The sequence below is a fragment of the Eublepharis macularius genome, chromosome 4 (assembly GCF_028583425.1).
Source record: "Eublepharis macularius isolate TG4126 chromosome 4, MPM_Emac_v1.0, whole genome shotgun sequence".
Classification (NCBI taxonomy): domain Eukaryota; kingdom Metazoa; phylum Chordata; class Lepidosauria; order Squamata; family Eublepharidae; genus Eublepharis; species Eublepharis macularius.
This window is the reverse complement of record NC_072793.1, coordinates 169,179,390-169,191,708: the sequence shown is the minus strand read 5'-3', so window position 1 is coordinate 169,191,708 and position 12,319 is coordinate 169,179,390. Positions and strand designations below refer to the sequence as shown.

Below are 12,319 nucleotides of genomic sequence, written 5' to 3'. Positions count from 1 at the left end.
CTTTTTTCCAACACCCTCATCCCCAGGGGAACGAGCTCTACACACATTGGATGTAAAGCGTGCTTTATTGTTTTATTTGCACCGCACCAAATGTTTCAGGAAATCTCCTGTCCTGTTTGTGTGTTACTCTGGCCCTCGCAAGGGCTCACCTGCTTCTGCCCAGTCCATCTCTCGCTGGATTGTGTCTACGATTAAACTTTGCTATCAGCATGCTGGAGTCCAGTGTCCCTTGTTGGTTACCGCTCATTCCGCTCGAGCGCAAGCTGCTTCTGCTGCCTTCCTGCGAGGGGTGCCGCTCCAGGACGTCTGCCAAGCTGCGACATGGTCCTCTGCAGACACTTTCATCCGGCATTACTCTGTGGACGTGCATGCACGACGTGACTCGGCTGTTGGCACAGCTGTCCTGCAGTCCTTGTTCAAGTAGACACTCACTCCCGCCCCCATTGGTGAGATGCTAGTTACTCTCCCAATGTGGGGCTGCACAGAAGGACGAAGACGATAAACAGGGTTTCTCACCTGTAACTGTTGATCGTCGAGTCTCTTCTGTGCAGACACACATTCCCTCCCGCCTGCCCCGCTGTGAGTGTTTTGTTAACTTAGTTTCTCCGGCGGCTCAGGTGAACTGAGGGAATGCCGGGGACGTTCGGATATATATGCATTCAAAATTGGCGGGAACACCGACGCGCATGCGCGGTGGATCCGAACGTCCCCTTCACATCTCTAAAAGCTAGAAAAATCTTTTCCGCGGCTGGCCTGCGCCTGCGCAGTCCCAATGTGTGTCTGCACAGAAGAGACTCGACGATCAACAGTTACAGGTGAGAAACCCTGTTTTTCTCAAGTGGTTTCCCATTGATGGATATAGATTTGAAGAAAAGGATTTTATATATTACTTTTATATATCACTTGTATGCCTTGCACTTTTTTCCTACGCTCAGGAGCCAATGTAGTACTTGTAATGCAACCTGTAAGAATATGACACTTGAAACAAGAAGATCAAGAGAAGTATGCTGAAACTCTGCAAGAACTGAGAACTAATAATATACTGCTTGTAGAGCTGCACTTATGAAATATTATGCATATGTTATATTATTCTATAAGATTCCAAAAGGAACCAGTTCCAGAGAGCCTTTTGTAGAAAACTGATTTGATGCAGCAAGCTGGTTTTGGCCACCTGTGGCCTATCTTCCTTAAGGCTGAGAAGGAACTGGGGGAAAGGGCACAGAGGAAAAAAACATCCCTTCTTACCAACAGACTTCAGTTATCAGAGGGTATCAAGGTTGCCAGACTGAGACGCATTGGCGCTATTGAAAGTATTATGCCCAGAAGAAAGTAGGTAAGAGATTAGAGGATGTCCTTCTAAATTGAGGGCAAGATAAGGGGGTTGCAGGATTTGGAATTCTCCCAAGTAGAAGAGCCAACCCAGAATTGCATCTTCAAATCAGAACTAACCCTAGATACTTTACGAGCCAATAAGATAACAGATATTAGAATATTGTAATATTGTTATGATTATCTGAAAGTATTAATTGTTCTACGCTTCTGTTGTAAGGGGTTGAGCCTTTACACACAAGGAGACCGTCTACTTCTGTGTAAGAAAAGGGCTCATCCACTGGGTAAATAAAAACCATCTGTTTTGCTTCAATTCAAGGACTCCTGGATTTTATTTTAATTTTTTTATTGTGGTTGGTCGGAAAAGGGAGAACGAACCACAAAGGTGCAAAATTTTGCACGTAACACCATCTGTAAGCATATATCCCCATCTGATCTACGTGATCATTTTGCATTGTACTTCTGCATCATTACTCCTGTTGGCTCTTCTTTGTAACACCCTTTGAATGGAATGGGATGACTGACGGGGCTTCATTCTCACTTGTGTCTGACAAAGTAAGTTTTGATTCATGAATTCTTATAAAGTAGGGTTGCCAGGCCCCCTCAACCTCTGGGCAGGGGATAGGGGCCTGGCACTTACCTTGGGGGAGAGGGGGCACGCACAAAGTGCACGTGCGCCCCCGCAGGCACGATGACGCCACTTCGGAAGTGACGTCATCGCGCAGCCCCTGGGAGCACATCCAGGCTCCGCAGGGGCTCAAAATGGGCCCGATCCATGGCAGAATGGGCCCATTTTGAGCGCTGTGGAGCTCAGGAGCTCTCCTGCACTCCACAGTGCCCGAAAACAAGCCCGTTCTGCCACTGATTGGGCCCGTTTTCAGGCGCTGCGGAGCGCAGAAGTATTCCTGTGCTCTGCAGAGGCCCTGATCTGGGCCAAAACGGGCCCGATCCTGGTGGCTTCTGTGCACAGGAGCATGCAGCAACATGGGGGAGCCTACAGGGAAAGTGAGCCCCCCCCGGTTAGGTAAGTGGGGGCAGCGTGAGGGGAGGGATCCCACCGGGAGTCTGGGATCCCTATCTGGAAGAAAAATTCAGTTTTAAGGCACGACTGTCTTAACCCCTGAGAGCCTCAGCCACCGTTCCTAAGCACCAAAACCACAGCCATTTGAGACTCCTAGCAGCCTTGGGGGGAATCGGGTCACCAAGGTTTAGAATTTCGGTCTCTGGGTTTGTATCTGGGAGTAAAGGCACACATGATATCAGTAACTCTTGACACCAGGAGTAAAATATACTCTGTTTATTAAATTCAGATTAGGAAGAGTATATGCAGGGCAGGAACCACTCTATTAAAGCATAGAGCAAAAGACAATGAAAATAACAGCTTTATGCTGAATAAAACTGATTAGACATGAAAGCTTGCTAACTTGCATTCTCTGAAGTAGCTTTCAGGTGTTGCTCATACTCACAAACAGTAAGAAAAGTCCAAACCGTGCCAGGCCACTCCGGTCATCATGGTATCTGGCTTGGAGCAAAGTCTCTCTCATACTGGTGGAATGGTTCTGACCAGCGTGGTTCAGATCAAGATTGAATGATCCAGGCTGCTGTGAGGAGCCATCTTTTCAAGAGCTGCCAGCCAATCAGGGCACACTTAGAGAACAGCATTGCTAGCATGAGAAAGCGGGGAGGGCAAGTGGAACTAATACTCCCAAGGACTCCTCCCTTTGAGAACAACAGGCTGCAGGTGCAGTTAATTAAGAGGCCTGCTCATTCCTTTCTCAGGGTGCCAGGCCAAAACTGGGCCTCTGGAAACTTACAGACCTGAACCAAAGTTACTCAGGCAGGCCAGCCATGCAGGTGTGCATGATATACGGTGTTCTAAGATTTATTTTAGGGTGCCGAGCTTTTAAAATATCCTCAACATTTGTGGTAGCATTCAAAATTAGGAACCAGGAACTGTGAATAAAGAACTGGGAACCTACTTCAGCCTGCTTCTTTTATACTACTTTTTTCTAGCAACCCTAAGGCCTATTCAGGCCACAACTTGATGCTTAGGGTCTGTATGTGAGATGGGGAGATGCTGTGTATAGGATACCACAATCAGGCTTCTCAGATGTTTCGAAACATACTCATTTGCTCTTGTAGGGTATATTTCCCCTGTCTCTCATTCCCTCCGCCTGCTTTGACCAAGATTTTTAAGGGAAACTGGCCATTCGCATACCCTTCCGCCCAGTGAAAAGAAGAGTCCCTCTTTAATCCCTTCAGATCATCCCAGAAAGAGGAGGGCAGAAAACAGCCAGGGTTTTAACGCACATTTCTGAGCTTTCTTGCACTCTCCGGGAAAAACATTCAGAGCCAAGCTACAAATGACGAATTACACTTGCCTGGCAAGTGAGCAGACTCACATGTATTCCTCCCTGTTCACTTGCCATTCACTTTACATGACAGTCTGTTCACTTGTCAGGCAAGTGTAATTCATCACTTGTAGCTTGGCTCTCAGTTCCTTTAACTCATCTACGCCTAGAATCCCAGGTTCGGCTCGTTTGGGCTGGCAAGGGCACGTGGGAAGTGTAGTTCCCAGTGGAAGAATAAAGAGCAAGGCTTCCCATCGCCTTCTCTCTCTCTTTAGTGGGCATCCTAGGAAGTTGCCCTACACAGTGACAGAAAAGTCAAGAAACCTTTTCCCAACTTCGTGGGTTTTCTTCTCACGGTTGGGTTCTTATTTCAGGGAACTACAATTCCCAGAAGGCTCCGGGGGCACCAGAGTGTACGCTTTCCCGGGTGCAGAACGGGCATTTTTTTCCTAGAGAAAAATTTGGGAGACAATGGAATTCCATAGGGCTGCGCTTAGTCCTTGGTGTCTTTCAATGAAAAGAAATTTTGGCTTTTGCGTGTCTATAGGAAAGGTGAGTTTAGGATTGCATGAACAGACGAGTGTCGGGGAGAGAAAACAGTGTGGATGGCATGGAGGATTAAGAGACGGCTGGAGGGTGCGCGGAGAGAGCAGAACCCTGGCTACTCAGGAGGGGCGAGGGGGGGGGGTGATTCAAATCAATAAACGACAGCCCCCTTGTGGCCTGTGAAGTAATTAAAATTGCTTCAAAAAGAAAACATTGAGGGTATCAGTTTTCGAGGTAATATATTTATCACAAACCCAACAACTTTACAACTATGGTTATAACTGAATTATAATTGTTATAAACATAATAAATAAAATTTTTAGCGGCTCTCTGCCCTTGCATGCCCAGTTAGCTAACCCCCAAAGAGGTTTTTGGCCATAGTTTCCTCCTGTAGCTCTAAATATTTGTAATACCCTCTGTGACGTCTTCTAGAATATGATTCCAGTGAGTATCACCCTCAAGAAGACCTCTTAGCGGCCAGCTTCTCTGAAGGGGATATGAGCTGTCCTCCCTATCTTGGCGGCTTCCACCTTCTGTTTTCTAGGGAGTAAGCCCTACCTTCCATTGCAAAAGAGCAGAGAGATGTTCTGGTGATAACCTGGGCAAGAATGCTCCACTTCCCTTTGTTTTTGACAGTTCAGCTACCACAATAATCCTGAAATTGATGGCTAGTATTTTTTCTAGCCTTTATTATTATAAGAATAACCCCCCCTCCAATTTAGTAATGTTTCTGCAATATCTTTGCCTTAAAACATTTGTTTCAATGCCCACGTTTGTCAAGAATGTCCTAGCTCGCTTGTAGTTCAAGGATGTGATGTACAAGCAGCGGTCATGCCACAATACACAAGTATCTGGAAAGGCCTTGAGGTAGTGGGTTTGCAGTGGGTGTTTTGTGCCCTGCACTTCTCACCTGCTGTGATCCTTGGGACCTCCCATGGAGTGACTAGGCCTTAGGCTTGTTAGAAAAAAAATAGACTCTAATTAGTCCAGTGGAAAAGGGCAAGAGTCCAGTAGCACCTATAAGGTATCTGAGGAAGTGAGCTCTGGCTCACAAAAGCTCATACCCTACCTCTGATTTTGTTAGTCTTATAGGTGTTATTGGCCTCTTGCTCTTTTCCACTGCTACAGACAAACACGGCTACCCACCTTAATTAGCCCAGTTTATCTTTACAGAGCTGGATGCAAGCTTTAGAGTAACACCAAACACCTCTGCAGACAAAAATATTTAAACCAGAAACCTTCTATGCAAGAACAATATTTATGTATTTATGGAACAAAACGTACAAGATAGTGTAGTAGATACTCATACAGTCCATTAGGATTTTTAAAAAACGTTTGACTAGACCAATAGAATCCCAGTTCCATGCAATTTTCTGAGTTTCTGTTTCTTGGAGACTTACTGTATATTATACCCGTCAGATGCTGGGGAAGAAAAAAACCTACAACAGTTTTTCTTGCTATTGGTTTGATGTATCTGGCTGCAGTGATGGAACTGGGAGCCCCAGGTTTGCTCCATGACCTTGAGCCAGTCACATACTCTTAATACCTCACAGAGTTGTTTGGGGGGTGGGGGTGGAGGAAATGGATGAGAGGAGAATGATGAAAATGGTTTTGGGTCATCTTCAAAGAGAAAGGCAGGATGTAAATAAAGTAAAATATATAAAATGCACAAAACACAAATACATTTCATCAAATGGCTGGCTGATGGGATTCTTCTTTCTTCTTGAATGCTCAGGGACAGGCATAGATGATGAACTGGAAAATCTTTTCTTCTTTCAGAGATCCCCAGTGTCCTTTGAAGAGGTAACTGTATTATTCACGGAGGAAGAATGGGCTCTCCTGGATCCAGACCAAAGAAAACTCTACATGGAAGTTATGCAGGAAAACTACGAGACAGTGGCCTCTTTGGGTAAGGATCTTTCCTCCTTTTATCATGAACAGGGAAGAGAAGGGAGAACTGGCAGTGGTTGGCCATCAAACAGAAGCAGAGCTCAGGGACAGAGCTCCTGTTTTCCTTGTGAAAAGTCTGTGGTTCACTATGTGACCATTGAAAAGGGGTTTAGAGAGGAGGGTCTTTGGTTGCTGGGCTGGGAAAGAACCCTGGCTGAGGCCCTCCTGATTTACCACCCATTGGAGTGGAATCTGCTGGGTTTGATGGAAAGTTCATGGCAAAGTCTTGGCAGAGGAGACAATGGGAGTTGCCTTTGAACCTTCTGTTGCCTCACCAAGCTGAGGGAGGAGGAAGGCAGGTTGCCGGGTCAAGAGACGCTGCAGCAAGGTTCCAGGCAATGAATGAGAATTTTGAAGGCAGGACTGCTTCCCTTGTAACATTCTGCTCTTCCTCAGCTGGCTCAGGTCCCAATGGGAGCCAAGCCACACATGGGCCAGGCCCATATCTAAATTATCCTAGGGTGTCAAATACTCTCAGAGCATTTAATGGGCCCAAGAAGGAAAGGTAAAGCAGTTTCGTTTTCGTTTTCGCGGCCATGTCGGACGCTCCTCATGGCAGGTCCGAGAAGGAGCGGCCGAGCACCCTGACCGGGCGGCTGATCTGCAAAGGTTAGCCCCCAGGGCTCCCAGGGAGGGAGTCTGGGTCCGGGACGCGACGGGAAGAGCCCTCTGGCAGATCGAGGCAGGGGGTAAATTGCCCGTTTGTCCCTATGGAGGCCGGCAGATGTGCGCGGCGCCTTGTGTGCTGCCGGGCCATGGGAAACGGCAAAGAACAGGATTAGGCGGAAGCCTGTAAGTAAGCGAATCCCTTCTGTTACTACAAGCGCATGTGAAGGAGTGGTGGGATCTGAAGCTTAGAAGATTCGGATTTTTCCCCCCTCGCAGAGTCTTGGAAGATTGGCGGTCCCCCCCCCCTAAAATGGCAGCAAAAAAACAGAGTCCTGCTTTGGGCAAGTCAGTTTCGGCTGCCCTGCAGGGAAGAGGTGAGTCGCTTGAGGAACTGGTGAAAAGATTGGTTACTGAAGCCATAAAACCCTTTGTTGACAAGCTGAATGAAACAGATCAAAGGGTGGGCTTAATTGAGAGCGATGTGAAAGCCATCAAGGAAGTAGTGGGGGGGGCAGAGAAGTCTGCTCGGGAAAATGCGTCACTTATGAGAGCAACGAACAAGGAGCTAAAGTTGGTGGAAAATCAGCTGATTGGGCTGCAAGTGGAACGAACACAGACCATTTTGCGTCTCCAGAATGTTAAAGAGGAGGAAAACGAGGATTTGTGGGATCTTGCCTCGGAACTTTTAGCGTCACCCGTGAGGGCAACTAAAGAAGAAGTAAAAAGCGCCATTTTGGGAGTCCGTCGAGCATCTTCAAAATATGAAATGAAGCGGCAGCTGCCTCGCGAGATCGTTATTGAGTTCTCATCTAGGAGGGTCCGGGACAATATCCTATATAACTCATATAATGCGGAGTTGGACTTTCTGGGAAATAAAGTCAAGATACTGAAGGACGTTCCATTTTTAGTTCGGAAGAGAAGATTTAAGTATAAAAAGCTGGCTGCTCTTTTGAGGGAACGTGACATAAAGTACAAATGACTATTTCCGGAAGGAATCGGGTTTAGTTATAAAGATCAAGCTTACAAGATTAATTCGGAAGATCAGCTAAGGGATTTTGTGGACAAAAATCCAGAATTTGGGCCAGACATCAAGCAAAAAGAAGAAGATTCGAAGCCTGAAGGGAGGGGGGGAGGCAACGAGCGCTGCGGCTGTAGCTGCTCAGAGAGAACTGCGTCCGAGGCCCAGAGGGGGGAAAAAGATTTAATTTGAATTGTAATTTGTATTTTGTAAGATCAACCATTCCATCATTACTTTATTAAGCTATTTTTTAATTACCGCAGTATGAAGGGAAAGCATTGAAGTGTAGTGTTTAGTGTTTGTAAGTTGCCTTCCCCTTTTTTCCACCCCCCCTTCCCCCTCTTCTTATTCTCCCTTCTTTCCCTTCCCTTGTACTATTGTAGTTTTTTGTAGTTTATTGTTTTAGATGTTAAAAAGAATAAATATATATATATATATATATATAAAAGGAAAGGTAAAGCAGTTGGACTCTCTTCTCTCCTCTCCAGTCTGCAGTTTAGGGTCTATCTCTTGGGTAGGTTGGAAGAATAATGAGGTGAACTTTGGCTTCCTCTTCCAAAGGAACACTTCAGCCTTTATTCTCCTGAAAAAACAAAACGGGGCTTCCAATTATTCAGTTAAACCTCTGAAAACTCAACTCCCACACCCTGCAATACCTCTTAAAAAATGCATGACGACTCCAGTCAAGTGGTCTGTCTAGTCCAGCATCCTGTTCCACACAGTGGATAACCAGCTGCCCTGGAGGATTAACAGACTGGGCACAGGGCCTTTCCATGATGCTGCGTCCTAGTACTGGTATTCAGGCGTTTGCTGCCTCTGGATATGGGAGTTCCCTTCAGTCGCCATTGCTAGTAGCCATTTATTTATTTTGTACAAGACTGACCTGTGTACTCTGCTCGCCAACTCCGTAGCTCGCTGGGCTCATATACTTCTGCTGAGTTATGCCTGTCACTGACAGGAAACTGTCGCTTCCATTGCAAATAACAGAGGGATGTACTTCATTGATGCCCCATGTTCCTCCCCATTGGGGGCCCAAAGTAGCTTACAGGGTTCTCTTCTCCTCCACTTTATCTTCACAACACTTCTGTGAGGAACATCTAGGCTGAGAGATTGTGAGTGGCCCAACATCACCCTGGAAACACCCTTGGAAGAGTCCTGGGTATTCGGAACTTGGTCTCTTAGATCCTAGTCAGACACTAACCAGTACAGCACTCTGGTTCTGATAACTCGGGAAATTTGCTACCAAATCCTTCATTTTGTAAAAGAGGGAATATTTCCCACCTTGCCTGTCTGTGCTGCCTTCTGGTTTCTCACCAGTAAACCTTTCCTTACATTACAAACAGTGTGAAGATGTTCCGATTCCCTCTATTTTCGGCACCACTACTCCTACTGTCATTCAAGACCTGGTAGCCAAATGCCTAGCCTTATTTTCCGATGAGGAATGCCTGCTACGAAAAATCGGACAGACACACCCTTTCATTAATATAGACTAGATGGTAACCCGCTCACTCTGCTCTTGTGTCCCATAGCTCACTGCATTTGTGGCATTGTCTTTTATGGGCTCTGTCCCAGCATGTACTGTAGACTGACACACCATGTGTTGGTGGTTGTGGGTTTTCCGGGCTGTATTGCCGTGGTCCACCATGTGTTGTTTGGCCATATTTTTTCTTCTACAGTGATAACTGTTTTCTTTACACTTCCTTCTTCCAGTCTTCCTTTGCTGCTTCCACAAGAAAGCCTCTTAATTGGCAAGTCCATGTTACCTCCAGGAACCACCTACCTCCTTCCTATTTCTGGGTGTTATAGATGAGAGCCCACCCCTTCTTGCTCTGCTTGCCAATCTGGTAAATCATCGTGGTGACAATATTATTCTGCTAGAGGTGTTCCATCTCATTCCACCCATGATATTTAATGATAGTTAAATACTGAATACAGAATGAGCTGCTCTGCCATCCTCCAAGTGGAGCCTGGAGATTTCCCTGAATTACAAAAACACAGGCCAGTTTCCCTGAAGAAAATGGCTCCTTTGGAAGGCTTTACACCCCACCCTCTCTAGGCTCCACCCTCTAATCTCCAGGAATTTCCTAGAACATAGTTGACAACCCTAGGCCTGCCTGCTGACAAGAGTTGTAGCAATAGTGGATGAAGCAATAGCTTCAGTGATCACTCTTTCCTAGCAAAACGTAAGCAAAATTAGATTGATAGCAAATGTCATAATAACCCTTCCTTTCTTCCCTATGATCATAGATCCAGAGGAGTTAGCCGTGTTAGTCTGTAGTCGCAAAATAGTAGAGTCCAGTAGCACCTTTGAGACTAACCAACTTTATTGTAGCACTAGAAACAGAGCCCGTTGTGCAAATAAAAACAACGGGCTCTAGAAAGCTGGGAAGGGCTGGGGGGGGGGGGTTAGGAAGGGCTAGCAGGTGGGGGGCAAGGGGGTCTGGGGAGAGGTGAAAAGCAGGAGGGGTCTGGGGAGGGATGGCAGTAAGGAGGCAATGGAGGTTTAGAGAGGGTGGAGATGCAGGAGGGGTCTGGGGAGGGATGGCTGGTAGGGAGGCAATGGGGGTTTGGGAAGAATGGAAAGGCAGGAAGGGTGTGGGGTGGGATGGCAGGTAGGAAGGGCGGGGGTGGTTTGGGGAGGGTGGAGAGGCAGGAGGGGTGTGAGGTGGGAAGGCAAGTAGGAAGGGCGGGGGTGGTTTGGGGAGGGTGGAGAGGCAGGAGGGGTGTGAGGTGGGAAGGCAAGTAGGAAGGCAGGGGTGGTTTGAGGACAGTGGAAAGGCAGGAGGGGTATGAGGTGGGAAGGCAAGTAGGAAGGCAGGGGTGGTTTGAGGACTGTGGAAAGGCAGGAGGGGTGTGGGGTGGGAAGGCAGGTAGCAAGGGCAGGGGTGGTTTGGGGAGGATGGAAAGGCAGGTAGGAAGGGCAGGGGTAGTTTGGGGAGGGTGGCAAGGCAAGAGGGGTGTAAGGTGGGATGGGAGGTAGGAAGGGCAGGGGTGGTTTGGGGAGGGTGGCAAGGCAGGGTGAGGCGGGAAGGCAGGTAGCAAGGGCAGGGGTGGTTTGGGGAGGGTGGAAAGGGGGAGGGGTGTGAAGTGGGAAGGCAGGTAGGAAGGGCAGGGGTGGTTTGGGGAGGGTGGAAAGGCAGGAGGAGTGTGAGGTGGGAAGGCAGGTAGGAAGGGCAGGGGTGGTTTGGAGGGGTGGAAAGGCAGGAGGGGTGTGAGGCGGGATGGCAGGTAGGAAGGGCAGGGGTGGTTTGGGGAGGGTGGAAAGGCAGGAGGGGTGTGAGGCGGGAAGGCAGGTAGGAAGGGCAGGGGTGGTTTGGGGAGGGTGGAAAGGCAGGAGGGGTGTGAGGCGGGATGGCAGGTAGGAAGGGCAGGGGTGGTTTGGGGGGGTGGAAAGGCAGGAGGGGTGTGAGGCGGGATGGCAGGTAGGAAGGGCAGGGGTGGTTTGGGGAGGATGGAAAGGCAGGAGGGGTGTGGGGTGGGAAGGCAGGTAGCAAGGGCAGGGGTGGTTTGGGGAAGGGGAAAGGCAGGAGGGGTGTGGGGTGGGATGGGAGTTTCACCCGCCCGGGCCGTGGCTCGGCAGGGCCCGGGTTAGCGAAACACCCCTTGCCCTCTGAGCCGCACCACTTTCAACGGGGCCTGGGCAGACGAAGCGCCTGTTGCTCTCGCCGGGAGCATTTCACTCGCCCGGGCCCCACCAAGAGCGCCATGGCGCTGCTCGGCAGGGCTCCGAGGGCTCGGAGGTCAGGAGCTGAGCTTAGCAGTGGTTCTTGCTTCAGTATCCTTAGATATCAGCTATTACACAGAAAGGGGCTGGTTGTCAACCTATATTGTCACCTGGGGGTTGGGGGGTTGGGGCTGGAGGTTATGCTGTTATGACTGTCTGTTGCAGCAGTGTTTCTTTACTCTCCCAGGATGTGAATTCTGGACTTACCTTTCTTAGACTATGCCTGCTCCTAGCATCTGGGAAAGGAGCCCACTTAACCTCGAATCTTATGTCCTCTGCTGTGCTGATAGTTCCCAGCAGAATTAGTCAGCCTCTAGGAAGGGGGTGGGAATGTTAGTCTGTAAACAATATCTGTTCCTGATATTTGTTTATGTCTCATTTCTGACAATGAACCCAGTAAGATCATGAATTAGCAACTTTTCAATAAAGCTCTTACTAACAAGCAGTGGAGTCTTTTGAAGGTTACTTGTTTCCTGTAGCGGTAATCTACGTGTCTCCAGACATGCTTCTACTGCAACAAACCGTGGAGGTCCTCTTTGACTTGGGTGGTTCACTTGGTGAGGCCCCCCCCCAAAACCCCCTATATTTTTGTAAGGTTGAAAACCAGCTCCTTATGGCTCTCATCACAACTAGAAGGAAACTCTCTGGTCAGTTACAGGACTGGTCATTTTGGTAACTTAATGTATGTAATCATCATTATAGGATGTATGCTAATTAGAGTTTATAATATTTATATTTGTATTATTTTAACTGAAGTTTTATCTTGTATAATATTTACCAATAAGGGAATGT

The 12,319-nt window shown here is 47.9% G+C and overlaps 1 protein-coding gene across 1 annotated transcript in view; it reads left to right on the top strand.

Annotated features, from left to right (window-relative positions):
• LOC129327806 (uncharacterized) overlaps nt 1-12,319 on the top strand; it is a 79,128-nt gene that overhangs the window by 21,556 nt on the left and 45,253 nt on the right. The window lies entirely within an intron of this gene.